Source organism: Halichoerus grypus, chromosome 8, assembly GCF_964656455.1.
Source record: "Halichoerus grypus chromosome 8, mHalGry1.hap1.1, whole genome shotgun sequence".
NCBI classification, from domain to species: Eukaryota; Metazoa; Chordata; class Mammalia; order Carnivora; family Phocidae; genus Halichoerus; species Halichoerus grypus.
Window position 1 is genome coordinate 30,703,814 of NC_135719.1, and position 23,328 is coordinate 30,727,141.

General features: G+C 38.8%; 1 protein-coding gene and 1 pseudogene across 4 annotated transcripts in view; both read left to right on the forward strand.

Annotated features, from left to right (window-relative positions):
- The window catches only part of LOC118525539 (uncharacterized), a 101,247-nt gene that overhangs the window by 51,718 nt on the left and 26,201 nt on the right, over nt 1-23,328 (forward strand). For all 4 annotated transcript variants that reach the window (XR_013450315.1, XR_013450316.1, XR_013450317.1 and 1 more), the window contains 6 exons: nt 12,811-12,944; nt 13,366-13,565; nt 14,112-14,227; nt 14,607-14,679; nt 16,364-16,438; nt 18,233-18,346. The gene's annotated coding sequence lies outside the window, so the exon portion shown is untranslated. The remainder of the gene's footprint in view (nt 1-12,810; nt 12,945-13,365; nt 13,566-14,111; nt 14,228-14,606; nt 14,680-16,363; nt 16,439-18,232; nt 18,347-23,328) is intronic.
- LOC118525588 (small nucleolar RNA SNORD116) lies at nt 17,041-17,124 on the forward strand (annotated as a pseudogene).

Below are 23,328 nucleotides of genomic sequence, written 5' to 3' on the forward strand. Positions count from 1 at the left end.
TTTTTTTATTTTTCACTTTTAGAGTCATATTCTATCCCTTCATAGTAGTTAACCTTATTTTTGGTATATATATATAAGTTGTTCTCTCTTTAAAATTTTGGGATACAGTTGCGTCTAACAGATCAAAATATACCCTAAATCTCTAGTGTATGGTTATGTTCTAGTCTCCTTCCTGATCACATTCTCTCCCTTTTTTTAAAAAATCCTCTTCTTTCTTTTTTCAACCAACTTCTTATCTTATCAATTCCTTTTACAAAATCTTTTATAATTTTCACCTTTAAGGTCATATTCCATCCCTTCATCGTATTAACCCTTATTTTTTGAACATATATAAGTTTTTCTTTCTTTAAAATTTTGGGAGGCACTTTCTTCTAACAGACAAAAATACTCCCAAAATCTAGTGTGTGGCACTGATCTATGCATCAGCCTGATCATATTTGATCATATTCTGTTTTTGTAGTTGTTGTTGTTGTTTTGTGTTTATTTGTTTTTATTTTTTTCCTTACTTTTTTCTTTCTTTCCCTTTCTTTTCCCCCGGTTTCAGGTCTTTTCTGATTTGTTTAGTGTATCTTTTCTGGGGACGTTGTTACCCTGTTAACATTTTGTTCTCTCATTCATCTATTCCCTCTGAATAAAATGACAAGGTGGAAAAAATCACCTCAAAAAAAAGAACAACAGGCAGTACTGACTGCCAGGGATTTAATCAATATGGACATTAGTAAGATGTTGGAACTAGAATTCAGAATGACGATTTTAAAGATACTACCTGGGCTTGAAAAAAGCATGGAAGATATTAGAGAAACCCTTTCTGGAGAAATAAAAGAACTAAAATCTAACCAAATCAAAATCAAAAAGGCTATTAATGAGGTGCAATCCAAAGTGGAAACTCTAACTGCTAGGATAAATGAGGCAGAAGAGAGAATTAGTGATACAGAAGACCAAAAGATGGAAAATAAAGAAGCTGAGAAAAACAGAGAGAGAAACAACTACTGGATCACAACGGCAGAATTCGAGAGATAAGTGATACCATAAGATGAAACAATATTAGAATAATTGGGATCCCAGAAGAAGAAGAAAGAGAGAGAGGGCAGAAGGTTTTTGGCACAAATTATAGCAGAGAACTTCCCTAATTTGGGAAAGGAAATGGCATCAAAATCCAGAAGGCACAGAGAACCCCCCTCAAAATCAATAAAAATAGATCAACACCCCGACATCTAATAGTAAAACTTACAAGTCTCAGAGACAAAGAGAAAATCCTGAAAGCAGCTCGGGAGAAGAGATCTGTAACCTACAATGGTAGAAACATTAGATTGGCAACAGACCTATCCACAGAGACCTGGCAGGCCAGAAAGGACTGGCATGACATATTCAGAGCACTAAATGAGAAAAATATGCAGCCAAGAATACTATATCCAGCTAGGCTGTCATTGAAAATTGAAGGAGAGATAAAAAGCTTCCAGGACAAACAAAAACTAAAGGAATTTGCAAACACGAAACCAGCCCTACAACAAATCTTGAAAGGGGTCCTCTAAGCAAAGAGAGAGCCTAAAAGCAACATAGACCAGAAAGGAACACAAACAATATACAGTAACAGTCACTTTACAGGCAATACAATGGCACTAAATTCGTATCTTTCAATAGTTACCCTGAATGTAAATGAGCTAAATGCACCAATCAAAAGACACAAGCTATCAGATTGGATAACAAAACAAGACCCATTGAATGCTGTCTGCAAGAGACACATTTTAGACCCAAAGACACCCCCAGATTGAAAGTGAGGGGGTGGAAAACCATTTACCATGCTAATGGACACCAAAAGAAAGCTGAGGTGGCAATCCTTATATCAGACAAATTAGATTTTAAACCAAAGACTGTAATAAGAGATGAGGAAGGACACTATATCCTACTTAAAGGGTCTATCCAACAAGAAGATCTAACAAGTGTAAATATCTATGCTCCTAACAAGGGAGCAGCCAATTATATAAACCAATTAATAAAAAAATTAAAGAAACACATTGACAACAATACAATAATAGTGGGGGACTTTAACATCCCCCTCACTGAAATGGACAGATCATCTAAGCAAAAGATCAACAAGGAAATAAAGTCTTTAAATGACACACTGGACCAAATGGACTTCACAGATATATTCAGAACATTCCATCCCAAAGCAACAGAATACACATTCTTTTCTAGTGCCCATGGAATATTCTTCAGAATACATCACATCCTAGGTCACAAATCAGGTCTCAACCAGTACCAAAAGATTGGGATCATTCCCTGCCTATTTTCAGACCACAGTGCTTTGAAACTAGAACTCAATCACAAGAGGAAAGTTGGAAAGAACTCAAATATATGGAGGCTAAAGAGCATCCTACTAAAGAATGAATGGGTCAACCAGAAAATTAAAGAAGAATTAAATAAATTCATGGAAACCAATGAAAAAGAAAACACCACTGTTCAAAATCTTTGGGATGCAGCAAAGGCAGTCCTAAGAGGAAAGTATATAGCAATACAAGCCTTTCTCAAGAAACAAGAAAGGTCTCAAGTACACAACCTCACCCTACACCTAAAGGAACTGGAGAAAGAACAGCAAATAAAGCCTGAACCCAGCAGGAGAAGAGAAATAATAAAGATCAGAGTAGAAATCAATGAAATAGAAACCAAAGAACAGTAGAACAGATCAACAAAACTAGGAGGTGGTTCTTTGAAAGAATTAACAAGATTAACAAGATTGATAAACCATTGGCCAGACTTATCAAAAAGAAAAGAGAAATGACCCAAATAAATAAAATCATGAATGAAAGAGGAGCGATCACAACCAACGCCAAAGAAATACAAACAATTATAAGAACATATTCTGAGCAACTCTATGCCAGCAAATTAGATTATCTGGAAGAAATGGATGCATTCCTAGAGATGTACCAACTACCAAAACTGAACCAGGAAGAAATAGAAAACCTGAACAGACCCATAACCACTAAGGACATTGAAGCAGTCATCAAAAATCTCCCAACAAACAAAAGCCCAGGGCCAGATGGCTTCCCAGGGGAATTCTACCAAACTTTTCAAGAAGAATTAATACCTATTCTTCTGAAACTGTTCTAAAAAATAGAAATGGAAGGAAAACTTCCAAACTCATTTTATGAGGTCACCATTACCTTGATCCGCAAACCAAAGACCCCATCAAAAAGGAGAATTACAGGCCAATATCCTTGATGAACATGGATGCAAAAATTCTCACCAATTTCCTAATAGGAAATAGGATCCAACAGTACATTAAAAGGATTATTCATCACGACCAAGTGGGATTCATCCCTGGGCTGCAAGGTTTCTTCAACATCCACAAATCAATCAATGCAATACAATACATTAAGAAAAGAAAGAACAAGAACCATATGATCCTCTCAATAGATGCAGAAAAAACATTTGACAAAGTACAGCATCCTTTCTTGATCAAAACTCTTTAGAGTATAAGGATAGAGGGTACATACCTCAATATCATAAAAGCCATCTATGAAAAACCCAGAGTGAATATCATTCTCAATGGGGAAAAACTGAGAGCTTTTCCCTTAAGGTCAGGAACAGGGCAGGATGTCCACTATCACCACTGCTATTCAACATAGTATTAGAAGTCCTAGCCACAGCAATCAGACAACAAAAAGAAATCAAAGGCATCCAAATCGGCAAAGAAGAAGTCAAACTCTCACTCTTTGCAGATGATATGATACTTTATGTGGAAAACCCAAAAGACTCCACCCCAAAACTGCTAGAACTCATACAGGAATTCAGTCAAATGGCAGGATATAAAATCAATGCACAGAAATCAGTGGCATTCCTATACACCAACAACAAGACAGAAGAAAGAGAAATTAAGGAGTCGATCCCATTTACAATTGCACCCAAAACCATAAGATACCTAGGAATAAATCTAACCAAAGAGGCAAAGGATCTGTACTCAGAAAACTATAAAATACTCATGAAAGAAATTGAGGAAGACACAAAGAAATGGAAAAACATTTTATGCTTATGGATTGGAAGAACAAATTTTGTGAAGATGTCAATGCTACCTAGAGCAATCTACACATTCAATGCAATCCTAATCAAAATACCATCCATTTTCAAAGAAATGGAATAAATAATCCTAAAATTTGTATGGAACCACAACAGACCCCAAATAGCCAGAGGGATGGTGAAAAAGAAAAGCAAAGCTGGGGGCATCACAATTCTGGACTTCAAGCTCTATTACAAACTGGAATCATCAAGACAGTATGGTACTGGCACAAAAACAGGCACATAGATCAGTGGAACAGAATAGAGAGCCCAGGAATGGACCCCCACTCTATGGTCAACTAATCTTTGACAAAGCAGGAAAGAATGTCCAATGGAAAAAAGACAGTCTCTTCAACAAATGGTGTTGGGAAAATTGGACAGCCACATGCAGAAGAATGAAACTGGACCATTTCCTTACACCACACACAAAAATAGACTCCAAATGGTTGAAAGACCTCAATGTGAGACAGGAGTCCATCTAAATCCTAAAGGAGAACACAGGCAGCAACCTCTTTGACCTCAGGCATAGCAACTTCTTCCTAGAAACATTGCCAAAGGCAAAGGAAGCAAGGGCAAAAATGAACTATTGGGACTTCATCAAGATAAAAAGCTTTTGCACCCCAAAAGAAACAGTCAACAAAACCGAAAGACAACCGACAGAATGGGAGAAGATATTTGCAAATGACATATCAGAAAAAGGGCAAGTATCCAAAATCTAGAAAGAACTTATCAAACTCAACACCCAAAGGACAAATGATCCAATCAAGAAATGGGGAGAAGACATGAACAGACATTTTTCTAAAGAAGACTTTGAAATGGCCAAAAGACACATGAAAAAATGCTCAAAATTGCTCCGCATCAGGGAAATCCAAATCAAAACCTCAATGAGATACCACCTCACAGCAGTCAGAATGGCTAAAATTAACAAGTCAGGAAACGACAGATGTGGCAGGGATGGGGAGAAAGGGGAACCTTCCTACACTGTTGGTGGGAATGCGAGGTAGTGCAGCCACTCTGGAAAACAGTATGGAGGTTCCGCCAAAAGTTGAATTTAGAGCTACCATATAATCCAGCAATTGCACCACTGGGTATTTACCCCAAAATTACAAATATAGGGATCCGAAGGGGGTACATGCACCCAGATGTTTATAACAGCAATGTCCACAATAGCCAAACTGTGGAAAGAGCCAAGATGTCCATCGACAGATGAATGGATAAGAGGAAGTGGTATATATATATATAATGGAATATTATGCAGCCATGAAAAGGAATGAAATCATGCCATTTGCAATGACGTGGATGGAACTGGAGGATATTATGCTGAGCGAAATAAGTCAATCAGAGAAAGACATGTATCATATGACCTCACTGATTCGAGGAATTCTTAATCTCAGGAAACACACTGAGAGTTGCTGGAGTAGTGGGGGTTGGGAGGGATGGGGTGACTGGGTGATAGACATTGGGGAGCGTATGTGCTATGGTGATCACTGTGAATTGTGTAAGACTGTTGAATCACAGACCTGTACCTCTGAAACAAATAATACATTATATGTTAAAAAAAAAAAAAAAAAGAAGATAGCAGGATGGGAGAATGAAGTGGGGGAGATCGGAGGGGTAGACGAACCATGAGAGACTATGGACTGTGAGAAACAAAATGAGAGTTCTAGAGGGGAGGGTGTGGGGGGATGGGTTAGCCTGGTGATGGGTATTAAAGAGGGCACGTTCTGCATGGAGCACTGGGTGTTATACGCAAACAATGAATGATGGAACACTAAATCAAAAACTAATGATGTAATGTATGGTGATTAACATAACATAAAAAAAACTAATGATGTATTGTATGGTTACTAACAAAACATAAAAAAAAAAAGAAAGAAATAGGCAATTTCTGAAAGATGGTGGAGGAGTAGGGGACCCTATTTCAGCTGGTCCCGGGAATTGAGCTGGATATCTACCAGACCACTCTGAGCACCCATGAAACCAGCCTGAGATGTAAGAAGATCTGGATCTCTACAAACAGAATATCATAGGCAGTTGGTTTTGAGATACGAAGCGGAGAGCCGTGATTCTGCAGGCAGCTATCAAAGGATAATCGGCAGGGGGAGGGTGCCTGGCCGTGGGGATCCTACACCGCCGGTGAGTGACAGCCCCACGCGCTGCGGACGGGGCACAGACTCACAGACCGGTAGCTTCGGGAAAGGACTTTAGGGCAGCCCCCAGGGTGGAAAACCAGAGCGGTGGGGTCGTGCGTACACGAACTGCAGCCCCCCGGACAGAAACCCGGAGCGAGAGTCGCACGCATGCGAACTGCAGCCTCCCGAGATGGAAACCCGGTGCGCTGGGGTCATACCGGTGAACTGCAGCCCCCGGGGTGGAAACCCAGATTAACAGAGTCGTGCGCACGTAAACTGCAGCCTCCGAGACAGAAACCCAGTGCGCTGGGGTCGCGCTGGTGAACTGCAGCCCCTGGGGTGGAAACCCAGAGCAGCGGAGCCCCGCGCCCACGAACTGGGAGCAGCGGGTGGTTTTAGAAGCACAAAGGGCAGAGATGTGCCCCGACTGGAGGCAGGACTGGGGGCGCTGCGGAGGGGCGCACAACCCAGGACACTGCAGTTTATAGCAGCACGGACAGAAACGGAGACGATGTGGCCTAGAGAGCACACTGAAGAACAGACTGTGGTCTCTCTGCTCTGAGGCAGAGGCTTGGAAATGGTCTCTTCTGCTCTGACTCGCGGAAGAGATGTGGAAAGCCGCCAGGGAAAGGCGCCAGAGAACAAAAGCCCCAAAGATTGATTCCCACTGAGTCCATCCCCCACCACAGGGGCACAGGGCAACTCCGCCCAAACAGGGTTGCCTGAGTAACAGCGCGGCAGGCCCCTCCCCTAGAAGACAGGCTGGGAAAACAAGAGGCCAGCAACCCTAAGGTCCCAAGAAAACAGGTGCATCTTGCTTGGGTTCTGGACAATAATTTGGACTCTATACATTCCCTCAAACACCCATCAGCAGAATGACGAGGAGGAGGAGCCCCCAAAACAGAAAAGACTCAGAGATTATGACTTATGCTGCAGATTTACAAATGGATGCAGATATAACCAAGATGTCGGAGATGGAATTCAGGCTAGCAATTGTGAAGATAATGGCTAGAATGGAGAAATCAATTAATGGCAACATAGAGTCTCTAAGGGCAGAAATAAAAGGTGAATTGGCAGAACTTAAAAATGCTATCAATGAGATCCAATCCAATCTAGATAATCTAACAGCTAGGGTAACTGAGACAGAAGAGAGAATAAGCGACCTGGAAGACAATATGATGGATAAAAAGGGAAAAGAGGAGGCCAGGGAAAAACAACTCAGAATCCATGAAAATAGAATCAGAGAAATAAGTGACACCATGAGGCGTTCCAATGTCAGAATAATTGGAATCCCGGAGGGAGTAGAGAGACGGAGAGGACTAGAAGATGTATTTGAGCAAATCGTAGCTGAGAACTTCCCTAATCTGGGGAATGAAAGACACATTCGCGTCCTAGAGGCAGAGAGGACCCCTCCCAAGATCAAGGAAAACAGGCCAACACCCCGGCATGTAATAGTAAAACTTGCAAATCTTAGAACCAAGGAAACCATCTTAAGGGCAGTTAGGGGGAAGAGATTCCTTACGTACAGAGGGAGGAACATCACAATAACGTCAGACCTATCCACAGAGACCTGGCAAGCCAGAAAGGCCTGGCAAGACATATTCAGGGTACTAAATGAGAAGAACATGCAGCCAAGAATACTTTATCCAGCAAGGCTTTCATTTAGAATGGATGGAGAGATGCAGAGCTTCCACGACCGGCAGAAGTTGAAAGAATATGTGACCACTAAGCCGGCCCTAGAAGAAATATTAAGGGGGGTTCTATAAAAGGAGAAAGACCCCAAGAGTGATATACAACAGAAATTTACAGGGACAATCTATAAAAACAACGTCTTCACAGGCAACATGATGACAATTAATTCATATCTTTCAATAATCACTCAACGTGAATGGCCTAAACGCTCCCATAAAATGGCACAGGGTTGCAGATTGCATAAAAAGACTGGACCCATCCATATGCTGTCTACAAGAGACTCATTTTGAACCTAAAGATACATCCAGACTGAAAGTGAAAGGATGGAGATCCATCTTCCATGCCAGCGGACCTCAATAGAAAGCTGGGGTAGCAATTCTTATATCAGACAAATTAGATTTTAAACTAAAGTCTGTAATAAGAGACACAGAAGGACACTCTATCATTCTTAATGGGTCTATCCAACAAGAAGATCTAACAGTTGTAAATATCTATGCCCCCAACATGGGAGCAGCCATCTACATAAGCCAACTGTTAACCAAAATAAAGAGTCAAATTGACAACAATACGTTAATTGTAGGAGACCTCAATACTCCACTCTCAGCAATGGACAGATCATCTAAACAGAAAATCAACAAGGAAACAAGAGCTTTGAATGATACACTGGGCCAGATGGACCTCATAGATATTTACAGAACATTCCACCCTAAAACAACAGAATACTCATTCTTCTCAAGCGCACATGGAACTTTCTCCAGAATAGACCATATACTGGGTCACAAATCAGGTCTCAACTGATATCAAAAGTTTGAGATTATTCCCTGCATATCCTCAAACCACAATGCTCTAAAACTGGAACTCAATCACAAGAAAAAATTTGGCAGAAATTCAAACACTTGGAAGCTAAAGACCACTCTGCTCAAGAATGTTTGGGTCAACCAAGAAATCAAAGAAGAACTTAAACAATTCATGGAAATCAATGAGAACGAAAACACATCGGTCCAAAACCTATGGGATACTGCAGAGGCGGTCCTAAGGGGGAAATACATAGCCATCCAAGCCTCACTCAAAAAAATAGAAAAATCCCGAATTCACCAACTAACTCTACACCTTAAAGAACTAGAGAAAAAGTAACAAACGACGCCTAAGCCATGCATTAGAAGAGAAATAATTAAAATTAGAGCAGAAATCAATGAATTAGAAACCAGAAACACAGTAGATCAGATCAACAAAACTAGAAGTTGGTTCTTTGAAAGAATTAATAGGATTGATAAACCACTGGCCAGACTTATCCAGAAGAAAAGAGAAAGGACCCAAATTAATAAAATTATGAATGAAAGGGGAGAGATCACAACTAACACCAAGGAAATAGAAACAAGTATTCGAAATTATTATGAACAACTATATGCCAATAAACTGAGCAATCTGATGAAATGGAGGCCTTCCTGGAAACGTATAAGCTACCAAGACTGAATCAGGAAAAAATTGACAACATGAATAGGCCAATAACCCGTAACGAGATTGAAGCAGTGATCAAAAACCTCCCAAAAGGGCACCTGGGTGGCTCAGTTGGTTAAGCGACTGCCTTCGGCTCAGGTCATGATCCTGGAGTCCCAGGATCGAGTCCCGCATCGGGCTCCTTGCTCGGCAGGGAGTCTGCTTCTCCCTCTGACCCTCCTCCCTTTCATGCTCTCTGTCTCTCATTCTCTCTCTCTCAAATAAATAAATAAAATCTAAAAAAAAAAAAAAAAAAAAAAAAACCTCCCAAAAAACAAGAGTCCAGGGCCTGATGGATTCCCTGGGAATTCTACCAAACATTTAAAGAAGAAATAATACCTATTCTACTGAAGCTGTTTCCAAAAATAGAAACAGAAGGAAAACTTCCAAACTCTTTCTATGAGGCCAGCATTACCTTGATCCCCAAACCAGGCAAAGACCCCATCAAAAAGGAGAATTTCAGACCAGTATCCCTGATGAATATGGATTCCAAAATCCTCAACAAAATCCTAGCTAATAGGATCCAACAATACATTAAAAGGATCATCCACCACAACCAAGTGGGATTTATCCCCAGGATGCAAGGGTGGTTCAACATTCACAAATCAATCAATGTGATAGAACACATTAATCAGAGGAGGGAGAAGAACCATATGGTCCTCTCAATTGATACAGAAAAAGCATTTGAGAAAAGACAGCATCCTTTCCTGATTAAAACTCTCCAGAGTATAGGGATAGAGGGAACATTCCTCAAGCTTATAAAATCCATCTATGAAAAACCCACAGTGAATATCATCCTCAATGTGGAAAAGCTGAGAGCCTTTCCCTTAATATCAGGAACAAGTCAAGGGTGCCCACTCTCTCCACTGTTGTTCAACATAGTACTAGAAGTCCTAGGAATAGCAATCAGAAAACAAAAAGAAATAAAAGGTATTCAAATTGGCAAAGAAGAAGTGAAACTCTCTCTTTTCACAGACGACATGATACTTTATGTGGAAAACCCAAAAGACTCCACCCCCAAATTACTAGAACTCATCCAGCAATTCAGTAATGTGGCAGGATACAATATCAATGCCCAGAAATCAGTTGCTTTCCTATACAGTAACAACGCAAGTGTAGAAAGAGAAATTAGAGAAACGATTCCATTTACAATAGCACGAAAAACCATAAGATACCTCGGAATAAACCTAACCAAAGAGGTAAAGGATCTATACTCTAGGAACTACAAAACACTCATGAGAGAAATTGAAGAAGACACAAAAAGATGGAAAAATATTCCATGCTGATGGATCAGAAGGATAAACATTGTTAAAATGTCTATGCTACCCGGAGCAATCTATACCTTCAATGCCATCCCAATCAAAATTCCAATGACATTTTTCAAAGTGCTGGAACAAACATTCCTGAAATTTGTATGGAATCAGAAAAGACCCCGAATCGCCAAGGAGATGTTGAAAAAGAAAAACAATTCTGGGGGCATCACGTTGCCTGATTTCAAGCTATATTACAAATCTGTGATCACCAAGACAGCATGGTACTGGCACAAAAACAGACATACAGACCAATGGAACAGAATAGAGAACCCAGATATGGACCCTCAACTCTATGGTCAAATAATCTTTGACAAAGCAGGAAAAAACATGCAATGGAAAAAAGACAGTCTCTTCAATAAATGGTGCTGGGAAAATTGGACAGCCACATGCAGAAGAATGAAACTCGACCATTCTCTAACAGCATTCACAAAGATAAACTCAAAGTGGATGAAAGACCTCAATGTGAGACAGGAATCCATCAAAATCCTAGAGGAGAACAAAAGCAGTAACCTCTTTGACATCAGCCACAGCAACTTCTTTCAAGATACATCTCCAAAAGCTAGTGAAACAAAAGCAAAAATGAACTTTTGGGACTTCATCAAGATAAAAAGCTTCTGCACAGCAAAGGAAACAGTCAACAAAACAAAGAGGCATCCCATAGAATGGGAGAAGATATTTGCAAATGACACTACAGATAAAGGGCTGGTATCCAAAATCTATAAAGAACTTCTCAAACTCAACACCCAAAAAACAAATAATCAAGTCAAAAAGTGGGCAGAAGAGATGAACAGACACTTCTCTGAAGAAGACATACAAATGGCTAACAGACGCATGAAAAAATGTTCATCATCATTAGCCATCAGGGAAATCCAAATCAAAACCACACTGAGATACCACCTTACACCAGTTAGAATGGCAAAAATGGACAGGGAAAGAAACAACAAATGTTGGAGAGGTTGTGGAGAAAGGGGAACCCTCTTACACTGTTGGTGGGAATGCAAGTTGGTATAGCCACTTTGGAAAACAGTGTGGAGGTTCCTCAAAAATTTAAAAATAGAGCTACCCTATGACCCAGCAATTGCACTACTGGGTATTTACCCCAAAGACACAGATGTAGCGAAAAGAATGGCCATATGCACCCCAATGTTCATAGCAGCAATGTCCGCAATAGCCAAACTATTGGAAAGAGCCGAGATGCCCTTCAACAGATGAATGGATAAAGAAGATGTGGTCCATATATACAATGGAATATTACTCAGCCATCAGAAAAGATGAATACCCAACTTTTACATTAACATGGATGGGACTGGAGGAGATTATGCTACGTGAAATAAGTCAAGCAGAGAAAGTCAATTATCATATGGTTTCACTTATTTGTGGAAAATAAGGAATAACATGGAGGACATTAGGAGAAGGAAGGGAAAAATGGGCAGGGGGAATTGGAGGGAGAGTTGAACCGTGAGAGACTATGGACCTGAGAAACAAACAGGGTTTTAGAGGGGAGAGGGGAGGGGGGATTGGTTAGCCTGGTGATGGGTATTAAGGAGGGCACGTACTGCATGGAGCACTGGGTGTTATACAAAAACAATGGATCGTGTATCACTACATCAAAAACTAATGATGTATTGTATGGTGACTAACATAATAAAATTAAAAAGAAAAAGAAAAAAGAAAAAAAATGCAATTTCCATGCTGTATATATAAAAAAAAGAAATAAATAAATTTATTTTTCATGGATCATTCATTTATTTTTTAAAGTTTTTATTTAAATTCCAGTTAGTTAACATACAATGTAATATCAGTTTCAGGTGTACAATATATTCAACAGTTTCATACAACACCTGGTGCTCATAACAGCAAGAGCACTCCTTTTTTAAACTAGTTAATAATATAATTGGTTTTGCAAAATTTCTGTGAAACTAACCAGTGTAAGGTTTAATAATTTGTGGAGTCATCTGGGGCTTCTGTCTCATTTATTTCCAAGAATATCAGAAAAATCCTAGTAGAGTAGTAAATTAGTATATTTGTGTGCAGGTACATAATGAACCATTCAGTCTTTTCAGTGGTTGACAAATGGTCATGTATACTTCTCATATTTTCCTATTTTTACTCTATTTTCACAGCTCAGTGTAAACTAAAACCTTGGTTTCATATGAATAAAAAAATTGTCCCTTCCTCTTGAAATGTGACAAGGAAGAAAATATTGGGAATAATTCTACCATCTCATCCTCAAGAGCCAGTAGGAATTCTACCACCAGTAAGCATTTTGTCCTGAAGATACTGACACTTCTCTTAAGACACTACAACACTCCTATTACAGGATGGATCATTAACTGTGATGACTAGTCTCCATGAGTAAATAATATGGGTTAATGTGTCCCAGGGTGAAATAATCTGGAGTGCTCAGTGTCTGCCACATATGTCAGGATCAAGATTTTTTTTAAAAAAGAAATGTGTCTGGATCTTCGATTCTCACTGGAGTCTGAACAAAATGAGTGACAAAGTCACTTCTGTGGACTGAGGTCCAGCACAAGAGATCATGTTAGGCAAAAATGTGGAGGGGAGGTTCAGTTTGGTCAGCTGGTATAACTAATAGGGACTATAGTAATTGAATTCTACCCTGATTGCATATATTAAGAATAATGAATTATATAAAGATCTTTCAATTTCTGATTTAGGAATGACATGGCAACTCTTTTGAGTGTTTGGCTGGCAGCCTCCATACATTCATAGTAACCAGACCCTGAAGAACCAGCATGTGAGGAGAGAGACCAGTGGTAAATGGTTATGCCTATCTTTGAGCCATTCACACATTTTTCTTACATGCCAAAATCTTTAGAGTGAGGAGCAATTGACTGAGATCGACTAGGTAATCAAGGTAAAGGATGAGTCTTTATTTATTTATCTCTTAAGTAAAAGAAATATGGAAATTGAAGAGTAGTTTCTATTTGTCAAAATGTTTTAAAGGATGTTTTAATTTCCTTGCTGATGAGGTCACAAGAATTAGAATACTATTTTACCCCTGTCACCCAAGCAGAAATGTTCTAGACATTTGAGCTATGGACTCAAGTAGATGCTGCACTAAAATTTTTAATTATGAAATGATTGCATTTTCAGTTCTTGGTGTTTTAGGTAGATTTTATTGCCCAATATTCACATTTTGTTAGTGGGTTTCATAGTTAGTGTTGAAGGAGAGATCCTAGTTTTAAGCCCGATGCTGATGGAGGCCGTTTTGGGAAACTTTGAGACCAAGGTCTTGTGACCTTCAATGCTGCCCTGTTTCAAGTAGTGAACATAATTTTTCTTGTTATATAGAGAGTCAAGTGAATATCTATGGTTTATTTTTTACGACTTGTTATTAGTAAACTTTCAATTATGGTGTTTTTGTTTGTCAACTTTCTTAATTTCCCAGTATATTTTGTAGATTTTAAGTGATATTGGAATTGGATGAAATTTCTACCACTGCTCCAATGAACTACTGATTTTGTCATTGTTACCAGTTCTCTTCTGTGGGAATAATCAGAACAGTGCACTCCAGAGGTAACTTTGCAATTTTTAATAAAATTTATTATTTATTATTATTTAGGTTATTTCTATTATTTATTTTTGGCAAATAAGATTACACATGATTTTGAAGAGTCTCTTAATCCAGACAATTTGAAGCCTTTATATTCTGGGTTATCTGAGACACTGTGTACTTTCCCTCCAGGATTTATATGCTTCCTCTTTTAAATTATATCAGAAGGGCCTACTTGAAAAATAGTATTATGATATACTTATGCATAGTAAACCTCTTATGTTGTGAATGATACAGATGGACATGTATACTTCCCATCTTTCCATAATTTTATTCTATGCTAACTTGAACATGGACACAGAACTTGGTTTCATATAAAAGCTTTTATTTCTTCCCTTTGAGACATGAAATGAAGGAAAGTTTTGGGAAGAATTATGCATCCTATCCTCAAGGGCCAGTGGGAATTTTCATGCTGGTAAGTTTTTTTTCCTGAAGATACTGACATTCTCTCAGGGAATTTTAACTCTACTGGTAAGATTTTGGCTAAGCTAGTCAGTCATGAGGCTGGGTCCTTGACTGTGGTGGCTAGCCTCCATAACTGAATAGTATGGTTCACTGTGTCCTAGGGAGACAGAATCCTGAGTGTTCAGTATCTGACATATATCTCAGGATTAAAATCCCTTTTGCAAACGTGCTTAGATCAATGATGGCTTCACAAATGGGTCTTGTTGAAATCTGAACAAGATGAGTGACAAAATAACTTCTATAAGGTGAGATCCAGCACAGGGACCATGATACTAGGCAAAAAATGTGAAAGAGAATTCAATTTGGTCACCAATGGTACAAAATAAAAAGGACTATGGCATTGGAAAACTAGCATACTAACAAATGCTAGAGAAAATGAATGGTACAGAGGCTGTAAATAACCACTGTGGAATGACATAGCTACTCTGAGGGCTTGACTGATAGCTTTCATAAACCCACATTAAGCAGACTGTGAAAAACCAGCACATGAGTAGTGAACACTGTGGGAAATGGCTGTGCCTAGTCTTGAGCCATTTACACCATCTCCTCAGTCCCAGTCATTTGTCAGTTAGAAATAAGTTATTCAGGGGCGCCTGGATGGTTCAGTCGTTAAGCGTCTGCCTTCAGCTCAGGTCATGGTCCCAGGGTCCTGGGATCGAGCCCCGCACCAGGCTCCCTGCTCAGCGGAGAGCCTGCTTCTCCCTCTCCCACTCCCCCTGTTTATGTTCCCTCTCTCACTGTGTCTCTCTCTGTCAAATAAATAAATAAATAAATAAAATCTTAAAAAAAAAGAAAGAAAGAAGTTATTCATTTTTTTGCTTATTTATCTCTTAAATACAAGAAATATGGGAAAATTGAAGAGTAAGTAGATCATATTTATTAGGTAATCTTACTATGTTTTAATTTGCTTGCTAGCCCAGTTTCAAGATTAGAATTATTTTTTCTTTTTCTCCTCACTCAGGGAGAAATTTTCTAGATATTTGATGATGGATTAAATTAGATATTTCATTAAACATTTTAACATGAAATGATTAAATTTCCAATTCTTGGAATTTCATGTTGATATCATTGCTTAACATTCATATTCCATCAGTGGGTTTATGTGTATAAATATAAGTTATAATTTTAGTGAGTAATGCTTGGGGGGTGGGCTTTGGGTCAGCTTTGAGACCAAGGTTTTAGAAAATTTGATTTTCTATACTACTTTCTTTCTGAGGAAAAAGCATAATTTTTCTAGTTATGTAGATGGTCAAGGGAACATCTTTGTTTGATTCCTTAATTATCTGTTATCAGTAAACATTCAACTGGGAAGGTTTTGTTTCACAACTTTTTATATTTCCTCTGTGTTTTTGTGGAATGGAAGTGATTTTTTGAGTTGCATGAATACTCATCACCATAGCAAAGAAGTGCTGATTTTGTGATTTTTATCTGTTCCTTTTCTCTGAGATGGCACAAAACCATACACTCCAAGGGTAATAACCAATTTAAAATAAATTACTTTTATGGCTTATATTTTTTAATATTTTTCTGTAGTCAAGTAGATAATTGGTTTTGTGAAGTATCTGTTAATCCGGACAATGTGCGTTATTAATTATCTGGTGACCTGTCAAATATTTTGTCTCTTTTATTTCCAGGATTTTTATGACTTCTCTCTTTGAATAATAACAGAAACATCCTAATAAAGTAATATGAGTTCACTTGATATGAAGGTATATTATAATCCCTTCTGTGTTGTGCATGTTTGACAAATGGACATCACATATTTCCATATTTTAGTCTATTTGCACAGGCTGATATGAACCACTATCTGGGTCTCATATGAATTGATTCCTTCTTCTTGATAGAATTTCAGGAGGGGGTGGGGGCTGGGTGGCTCAGTTAAGTGTCTGCCTTCAGCTCAGGTCATGATCCCGGAGTCCTGGGATCCATCTAGCCCCACATTAGGCTCCCTGCTCAGTGGGGAGTCTGCTTCTCCTTCTCCCTCTGCCTCTCCCCCCACTACTCTTTCTCTCGCTCACTCTCTGTCAAATAAATAAATAAAATCTTTTTTAAAAACAGAATTTCAGTAGGAATTCTAACATTAGTAAGCATTTTGTCCTGAAAAAACTGGCATTCCTCTTAGGATACTCTAACATTCATATGACAGTGAAATTCTGACTGTACTAATCAGTTGTGAGGCTGAGTCATTGACTATGATGACTAGTCTCCATGATTAAATAGTATGGGTCAGTGCATCCCAGGGAGACAGAATCTGGAATGCTTAGTGTCTGTCACATATCTTAGGATCAATATCCCTTTTATAAATGTGACTAGACCAATGATGAATTCAAAAAATGGATATCATTGGAATATGAAAAAAAATGAGTGACAGAAACACTTCTGTGAGCTGAGGTCTGCCAAAGGGCCATATGAGGCAAAAAATATGGATAAAGTTCAGTTAGTCAGATAGTAGTACCAGCCAGGTCTGTGGTATTTGAAACCTAAACTTATTGCATACGTTAAGAAAAATGAATTGTGCAGAGATCTATAAATATCTGATTTAGAAGTGACATGGTAACTCTGAGTGCTTGGCTAGCAGCATCCATACAGTCATAATAATCAGGCACTGGGGAACCAGCACATAAGTAATGAGACTGATGAGTCACATTTTTGTCTACCGTTAAGCCATTCACATGATTTCCTTAGATGCTGCAATCTTGTGAGTGAGGCATAGTCCATTGAGGTCAATTAGATAGTTCAAAAGATATTATAATTCATGAGTTACCAATAATTTTTTAGATAAAGGAAACGTAATAGAAGCTGAAAAATGGTTTGTATTTGTGGGAATATCTCAGAGTGTTTTAATTTGCTTGTTAATCCAGTCACAATAATTCGTAGTGTTTTTTTCTTGTCACTCAAAGAGAAATTTTCTAGATATTTGAATGATGGATTCAAGTATGTACTGCATTAAATATTTTTTTAGAAGAGAGGGGGTAGGGAGATGGGGTAGCCAGGTGATGGGTATTAAGGAGGGCATGTGTTGTGATGAGCAATTGGTGTTATACACAACTAATGAATCATTGAACACTACATCAAAAACTAATGATGTACTATATGTTGGCTAACTGAACTAAATAAATAAATTATATATATATATATATATATATATATATATATATATATATATATATATATTTGTAACTGTGAAATTATTGCCAATTATATCCAAATCTTGGAATTTTATTGGTTGATGTTGATATTCCTTCAGTCTGTTTCATTTCTGTTTAAAGGAAGATCCTAGTTTTAATGAATGATGCTAAGAGTTCTTTGGAGAAACTTTGACTACATCTTAAAACAAAATTACTTTCTATACCATTCTATTTCATGGAACAAGGGTACTTTTTTTCTTGTCATATAGCTGGTCATTGAATGTATATAATTAATGCTTGTAAGCTTTTATCAATAAACATTGAATTTGAAAAATTTTCTTCCTTGGTTCCTCTGACTGTCCCTGTGGTTTGTAGGTTGGAAGTAAGATCACAGTTGCATGGAATTCTTGCCACTTCACCAAAGAATACCTGATTTTGTCACTTTTACCAACTCCCTTACCTGAGAAGAAACAATGATGCACTGTCAAGGTAATATCTATTTTTTTAATAAAATTTTCCTGGGTTATTTTTATCATTTAAGTAATCATGAATTAATTAATGTTGTATAGAATCTGTCAATTTAAACAGTGTGAGGCTTTAGTAATATAGTGATTCTTCAAGACTTCTGTTTTTTTCCAGAATTTTTGCACTTTCTCAATCTTTCTGTTGATGCCTCATATAGGAATTAGGCACAGAAATGATGGCAAGGTAATTTCTCACCAGTGTGTCAGTGTTCATACCAATAAGTGTGCTTACCCAAATGCCACTAGTACTTAGCAGTGTATCCTTATGAGCACCACCCTAAAAATAGAATGAGAAGTATTTTAATTAAGAGGGCTCACTGTCTGACTTTTCTGTATACTCTCAACCCCTCTAGTTACATGTCATATTTATTGTGCCTATGTGAGCCCTGCATGCATTGCTGTGACCACAATGTGGAATTAGGTGTAGCGTAACCCTATGTATCCTCTGCAAATTGCCATGTTCCTGAGCTCAGGCAGATTAAGTGATTTTTAAACAATGGTGCTTTATTCCTCTATAATGGCTTTTTGTGATTTCCTCCTCTCCAAATCACTGGATCATTTTTGAGTATAAAATAATTCTGAGGTTGAATTGCCAGAAATATATGTGCATTGTTGTGATTGAAATTTTCACCAGGCCAACATTTTCCTGGAACTTTAAGCATACTCTGGTTGCTCATTTAATTTGTCTGGCAGAAAATGTTGGACAAAATTTGCTCTGATGGAGGCTAGAAATTAACACTATTAATATTGTTGGAATAACATTGGAAACATCCTAGGAGAACTGTATATTAGATTATTTAATAAGAAGTGCATTATTGAACCCTCCCATATTGTGCCTCTGGCAGACCAATGAACATATTTATTTCTCATCTTTCTACATTTTTACTGTATTCCCACAGGTCAACAAGGATAGAGCTCAGGTGTCATACGAAAATGTTTATCCCTTACCCTTGAGCTAGGACACAAAGGAAGGGCCCATCCTCAAGGGCCAGTAGGAATTCTCAATAATTTTCAGTTAGCATTTGTCCCTAAAATATTGATCTTTCTTTTAAGAATTATGTAATATTCCAGTTACCATAAGACAGTCAATGATAGTCAGCTAGGAAACCTGAATCATTAATGTAGGGGCTGGTCTCCATGACTGAATAGGATAGATAACTGTGTTCCAGAGAGATGAACTCCAGAGTGCTCAGTTTCTTTCATTTTCTGAGGTACATAGTACCCTATTTTAGGAACTTGTGTGTATCAGTGATGACTATAATTGACGTCATTGAAAAATCTGAACAAAATAAGTTACACAATCACTTCTGTGAAACTGAGGTCCAGCCAGATATCCATCATAAACAAAATATGTACAAGGGGGAGATCCAGGTTTTCATTTTGTGGTACCAGCAAGAACCGCAGTATTAGAAAACTAAGCAGCTGAATTCTTAAGATGGTGGAGCAGTAGAGGGATTCTATGCTTGCCCCATCCTTCAAACACAGCTAGATAGATATCAAACCATTCTGAACACCCAATAAATCCATATGGGGACTGAGAGAACAAATTGCACATCTAGAGGGAGAAAAATGGCCACATTGTGGAAGGTAGGAGCTGTGGAGAGTTGATTTGGGGGAGAAGAGAATTGCAGATGCTACAGAGGGCATAGAGCCCTGATCATACAGAGAGGAGAGAGAGAGAGAAAGAGAGGAAGAAAGAGTGAAATCAGTATGCAGGGAATTACACAAGAAAAACTCTTCCCAAAAACCATTGACTGAGAAAAGGAGAGGGGCTGATTGTCACAAGATTTTACAAGCAGTGGAGCTGAAAGTCTGAAGTTTTAGAAGTCCATGCCATCACCAGGGTCATGCCTGGCAAGCTTAGCAATGCTACTGTGGGGAAGGAGGACAGAGGCCCAGGAGCAGACGGCATCCAAGGATCCCCTGGGTCACACCAAAAGAGGCAGTTCCCCTTGTTGGAGTGCATTTAGGAAATATGGCACTGCCTCTCAGGACAAAAATGATGGCAGGCACTGTTAAGCAGCAGCAGAGGCATCTGCTGAAGGCAGCTAACCTGGAAGCCAGATTTTGGCTGTGCTTTACCATAAACTCTGAGCCCCTGCATGGTCATGCAACTACTTTTCTGGGACAAATGGCACCAGCCACAGCACAGCAAGACCCTAACTCAGAGGATCAGTGTGTGTCTGAGCTGTGCTGGGTCCCTAGAATCTGGAGTTTTTAAACCCAGCCATACCCCTGAGATAAAACACAGGAGCACTGTGCTGCCAGGCAGACAGATGGCTCAGACACAGACAGGGTGAAAGCAGGGTTCTGATGGAAACCAGGACACAAGAGGGGAAATTGTTTGGTCTTCCATGAGGGCTCCCTGAACAGCTGCAGGTGTGAACTCCCCTCTCTGGGTACAAGAGAGTGGGGTGACACCATTTTCCCCCAAACCCATCAGCACGACAGATTTCAGTGAGCAGCACAGCACCGCCAGTGGAGGCTGGAGCTACTTAAACCAGTGCCCACCTCATGTGCCCTGTGGGTACATCTTTTTTTTAATTTTCTAATTTTTATTTTATTTTTTAGAGAGAGAGGATGTGGCGGGGGGCAGAGGAAGGAGGAGAGAGAGAATCTTAAGCAGGCTCCACATCCAGCTAAGAGCCTGATGCAGGGCTTGATCTCATGACCCTGAGATCATGACCTGAGCCAAAATCAAGAGTCAGTTGCTTAACCAGCTAAGCCACCAAGGTGCCCCTGCAGGTGAATTTTTACTAGGTCAAGTCTGCCTAAGAATTAGCAGAGTAAGTCCCTCCCCCCCACACACATACACACACCAACTTAAAGTGCTGCAAATCTTCAGCTATAAGGTAAAATGGATCTAGCCTTTTCTAACAAGCAGACCAAAACATACCTAGTTAAAACTCAGCACACATTGGACCAGGTCCAAACACACCCCACTGAAGGCAAGGAGAAACTCTGCAGAGGATCGATCTGAGGGAAAGAGCACCCAAACACAACAGCAGAATGTGCACGGCATACACACACACACAAAAAAAAACTTCCTGAAGCACCAGGCCCTAGACAGAATATGACCTCTTCTTAATATAGCCATTACTCTAAGGAGCAGGAAAGGCAACATGTTTCCTTAACACACAGAAGACAGAGGTCTAGGAAAAATGCCAGGTGGAGGAATTTATCCCAAAAGAAAGAACAAGAAGAGGTCACAGCCAGTGATCTAATCAAAACATATGTAATTAATATACCTGAATGATAATTTATTTTTTTAATTTTTTTTATTATGTTATGTTAGTCACCATACAGTACATCTTTAGTTTTTGATGTAGTGTTCCATGATAATTTAAAAGAGCAATCATAAGGATAGTAGCTGGGATTGAGAAAGACAAGGGGAGTCCCTTACTGCAGAGATAAAGGAAATAAAAACTAGTCAGGCCAAAATAAAAAAAAAAAAATGCTATAACTGAGATGCAAAACCAACTGGATGTATTGACAAGGATGGGAGAAGCAGAGAAATTAATCAGTGATATAAAAGTTAAAATTATGGGGGGGAAATGAAGCTAAAAGAAAGAAAATAAGAAAAATATTGGATCATGAATGTGGACTTAGGGAACTCGGTGAGTCCATAAAGAGTAATAACATTCATATCACTGGAGTCCCAGAAGAGGGAAAAAAGGGGGCAGAAGGTTTATTTGAGCAAATTATAGCTGAAAACTTCCCTAATCTGGGGACAGAAATAGACATGCAAATCCAGGAGGTGCAGAGAACTCCCATCAAATTCAACAAAGCCAGCCAACACCAAGACAAATCACAGTAAAATTGGCAAAGTACACAGAAAAGAAAATAATCCTGAGCGCAGCAAGGGAAAAAAAGTCCTTAACCTACAAGGGAAGACAAGTAAGGTTTGCAGCAGATCTCACCACAGAAACCTGGCAGACCAGAGGAGAGTGGCATGATATATTCAGTGAACTGAATGGGAAAAATATGCAACCAAGAATACTTTATCCAGCAAGGGTGACATTCAGAATAGAAGGAGAGATAGACTCTTAGCTATAGAGAATGAACTGAGGGTTGCTGGAGGGAAGGTGTGGGGATGGGCTAAATGGGTAATGGGCATTAAGGAAGGCACTTGTAATGAGCACTGAGTATTATATGTAAGTGATGAATCACTGGATTCTACTCCTGAAACTAATACTACACTATGTGTTAACCAACTTGAATTTAAATACGAACTTGGAGAGAAAAAAAGAATATAAAGAAAAAGAATAAGGAGAGGTAAAGAGTTTCCCAGACAAATAAAAACTAAAGGAGTTCAGGACCACTAAACCAGCCATGCAAGAAATATTAAAGGGGACCCTTTGAGTTGGAAAGAAAGACCAAAAGCAACAAAGACTAGAAAGGAACAGAGAAAATCAACACCAGCATTACAGTTAATACAATGGCACTAAATACATGTCTATCATGAATGTAAATGGACTAAATACTCCAATCAAAACACATAGGGTATCTGAATGGATAAAAAGATCAGACTCATCTATATATTGCTTACAAGAGACCCACTTTAGACCTAAAGAAACTTCCAGATTGAAACCATCTATCATGCTAATGGACATTAAAAGAAAGCCAGAGTAGCTAAATTTATATTAGACAAACTAGATTTTAAACCAAAGAATGTAACAAGACATGAAGAAGGGCACTATATCATAATTAAGGGGTCTATCCAACAAGAAGATCTAACAATTGTAAATATTAATGCCCCCAACTTAGGAGCAGCCAAATATATAAATCAATTACATGAAGAAACTCATTGACTTAATACAGTAATACTAGGGGAATTTAACACCCCACTTACAGCAATGGGCAGATCATCTAAACAGAATATCAACAATGAAACAATGGCTTTGGATGACACACTGGACCAGATGTACTTAACAGATATATTCAGAA